Source organism: Saccopteryx bilineata, chromosome 4 (genome assembly GCF_036850765.1).
Source record: "Saccopteryx bilineata isolate mSacBil1 chromosome 4, mSacBil1_pri_phased_curated, whole genome shotgun sequence".
Taxonomy (NCBI): Eukaryota; Metazoa; Chordata; class Mammalia; order Chiroptera; family Emballonuridae; genus Saccopteryx; species Saccopteryx bilineata.
Window position 1 is genome coordinate 285,764,228 of NC_089493.1, and position 2,279 is coordinate 285,766,506.

Sequence of the window (2,279 nt, forward strand, 5' to 3'; positions counted from 1 at the left end):
TGAACTGTATACTTTATTTTTAAAAAATTTTTAAGACTTTATTTATATATTTTAGAGAGAAGAGAGAGAGAAGGGGGGAGGAGCAGGAAGCATCAACTCCCATATGTGCCTTGACCAGGCAAGCCCAGGGTTTCGAACCAGTAACCTCAGTGTTCTAGATCGATACTTTATTCACTGCACCACCACAGGTCAGGCTTATTTTTTTAAAAAGCATACTTTATCGATTTTAGTGAGACAGGAAGGGAGGGGGAGAGAGAGAGACAGGCAGGAATATCAGTCTGTTCCTCTGTGTGCCCTGACTGGGGATCAAACCTGCAGTCTTCAGGTTCCAGACTATGCTAACCAACCAAACTGCCTGGCTAGGGCTGAACTGTGCACTTTAAAAGGGTGAAGTTTGTTACATGTTTTTACTACAGGTAAAAAAATAAATAAGCAATATCTGCAGTAATTGAACACCACAACCAATTCAAGACTGCATTAATGGTGCCTTTTTGACTGATATGTGGTGGTGCAGTGGATAAAGAGTCAACCTGGAACGCTGAGGTTGCCAGTTTGAAACCCTGGGCTTAAATGGTCAAGGCACATGCAAGAAGCAACTACTATGAGTTGATGCTTTCCACTCCTCCCTGATTTTCTCTCTTTATCCTCTCTCTAAAATCAATATATATATATTACAGAGACAGAGAGAGAGTCGTCAGAGAGAGGGATAGATAGGGACAGACAGGCAAGAATGGAAAGAGATGAGAAGCATCAGTCATCAGTTTTTCATTGCATGTTGCAACACCTTAGTTGTTCATTGATTGCTTTGATTGCTTTCTCATACGTGCCTTGACTGTGGGCCTTCAGCAGACTGAGTAACCACTTGCTGGAGCCAGCGACCTTGGGTTCAAGCTGGTGGGCTTTTTTTTTTTTCTCAAACCAGATGAGCCCGCGCTCAAGCTGGCGACCTCGGGGTCTCGAACCTGGGTCCTCTGTATCCCAGTCCAACGCTCTATCCACTGCGCCACTGCCTGGTCAGGCAACAAATATATTTTTTAAATGGTGCCTTGTCAGCCTGACTAGGTAAGTGGCACAGTGGATAGAACGTCGGACTGGGATGCCAAGGACCCAGGTTCGAAACTTCGAGGTCGCCAGCTTGAGCACAAGCTCATCTGGCTTGAGCAAAGCTCACCAGCTTGGACCCAAGGTCGCTGGCTTAAGCAAGGGGCTACTCGGTCTGCTGTAGCTCCCTGGTCAAGGCACATATGAGAAAGCAATCAATGAACTAAAGTGCCACAACGAAAAACTGATGCTTCTCATCTCTCTCTCCTCCTGTCTGTCCCTATCTATCCCTCTGACTCTGTCTCTGTCCAAAATAAATAAATAAAAAAAGAAAGAAAGAAAGAAAAAGAAAAAAAGAAGGAAAAGAAAAATGGTGCCTTTTCAGCCTGACCTGTGGTGGCACAGTGGATAAATCATTGAGGTGGAACGCAGTAGACGGTTTAAAACCCTGGGCTTGCCTGGTCAAGGCACATACGGGAGTTGGTGCTTCCTGCTTCTCCCCACCTCTCTCTCTCTCTTGTAAAATGAATAAAGTCTTTTTAAAATGGTGCCTTTTCCAAAGCTGCTGGAATTCAAGTCTGAAGAGTATGTACCAGTATAAAGCTGTACTCTAGTGGCTACCAGGCTGCTCAGAATTCCAAATCCTAGGCTTTAATCAACAATACTGACCTATTTTTAGTAACAAACTCTAGAAATGATCCCTGAAAGTATAGTCTTTGACTTATTTTTAGTTTATGGAGAACATTACTCTTAACTCACTGGTAAATTGCCTCTTTGTCCTCACTCAACTGAAAAGAGAATTTGCATTTTGGTCTCCATCTGTGCCCGTCGCCAGGCCAAGCTTTCAGAATCACCCTGTGCACAGCCTACCTCTCTGAAGCTTTCTTTGCCTGTGGCAGGCCATGCAAAGAAGATTTTCAAGGAATGGTGCTTCCAACCAATTATTCACATTCCTCAGATCAAAGTCCATTTTTCAGACACGCTTGAACAGGTGTTTCGTCTGTTTTCGGACAGAAATATGGGATCACGGAGTCAATTTTTTTTTTTTTTTTTTTTTTTTTAGTGACAGAGACAGAGAGAGGGACAAATAGGTACAGACAGACAGGAAAGGAGGATGACAAGCATTAATTTTTTGTTGTGGTAGCTCTTTAGTTGTTCATTGATTGCTTTCTCATATGTGCCTTGATGGGGGGCTACAGCAGAACAAGTGACCCCATGCTCAAGCCAGCGACCTTGAT

At 43.7% G+C, this 2,279-nt stretch overlaps 1 pseudogene; it reads right to left on the reverse strand.

The window, feature by feature from the left end:
* Positions 1–1,670: 1,670 nt before the first annotated feature.
* On the reverse strand, positions 1,671–1,758 carry LOC136336857 (small nucleolar RNA U3; annotated as a pseudogene).
* Between the last annotated feature and the right edge of the window lie 521 nt (positions 1,759–2,279).